The sequence below is a fragment of the Chrysochloris asiatica genome, unplaced genomic scaffold (genome assembly GCF_000296735.1).
Source record: "Chrysochloris asiatica unplaced genomic scaffold, ChrAsi1.0 scaffold00332, whole genome shotgun sequence".
Classification (NCBI taxonomy): domain Eukaryota; kingdom Metazoa; phylum Chordata; class Mammalia; order Afrosoricida; family Chrysochloridae; genus Chrysochloris; species Chrysochloris asiatica.
Genome location: NW_006408850.1, coordinates 2,020,977 through 2,022,097, shown reverse-complemented (window position 1 = coordinate 2,022,097; position 1,121 = coordinate 2,020,977). Strand labels below are relative to the sequence as shown.

Below are 1,121 nucleotides of genomic sequence, written 5' to 3'. Positions count from 1 at the left end.
TTATTCACTGCACTACAAGCACAAATATAGATTTCTTTCAATTGGTTGGTCTTTCAAATTTCTTTGCACCAAGGAATGAGTGTCACCAGTGTTGCTGTTTATTGAAACATTTCATTAATTCCTGGAGCCTTGTTTTTCACCAATGCCTTCATTATAACTTAAATTTCTTCCTTCAAACACCTTTAGTTCTTGATCTTAATCTACCCTTTGAAACAATTACACATCAACAATTACACAGTTCCTTTTGGTAGAGTGATTCTGTGTATCCCTTCCATCTTATTATTATTGTTACTATTATTACTCAATCTACGTTTTAAAATGTGTTTATCAAAAAGTGTTTGTAGTAGTGCAACACTTGTGATTTGTCATTAAAAAAAGTTAAATTTCTTCATGCTGTATAATAAAGGTAATGTAAGGGGCTACACAGTTACAAGTATCTTTCCACTGGAATCCTTTGATAGTATATCACAGCTCAGTCATGTCTGCATTGTTAGAGTCTTTAAAAAAGTCTCTTCTATGCTTCTCTTCAAAAAGCAATGAATAATAACAGAAGATGTCATGAGAAAGCCATTTTTCCCCTTTCAATTCTGTAGTATTGGAGCCAGTATTTTTACTATCACAGGCTACAATTTTCACTTTATCCACTTTAGTAAGCCCTGCCTCCTCTCTGAATTTATCATCATTCAAAACAAAAGTCCACACCTTATCACAGAATCTGTATGTAATTAAAGAGTGCCTGAGATTAGCTCTGTTCCTGACCCTGTGAACCAATGTTGAATTTATAGCTTTATCACACTGATGTAGAACTTGAAAGGCAAGTTGGGGAGTGATATGTTGAGATTGTGTGAACTCATCTAGGATTTCCTGAAGACTGTTTCACAAAGTGGTATTCTGTATAACCTGATATGCCATGGCTTAGCTGGAAGAAATTGTTTTTCTTATTCAGGCTTACATTGATATCCTGTGGGGAAGGCACTTGCCTCCACGGAGTAAGTGGAGAGAAGCCCAAAAGCCCATCATCTTTTGATGCTTCCTGAGTCATCCATTATTATGCTGATGTTGATGTTGTTGTTACTAGATGCTGTTGAGTTGGTTCTGACTCATAGCAACTTTATGCACAA

General features: G+C 35.7%; 1 pseudogene; it reads right to left on the bottom strand.

Annotated features, from left to right (window-relative positions):
* Positions 1-465: 465 nt before the first annotated feature.
* On the bottom strand, positions 466-912 carry LOC102834537 (annotated as a pseudogene).
* Between the last annotated feature and the right edge of the window lie 209 nt (positions 913-1,121).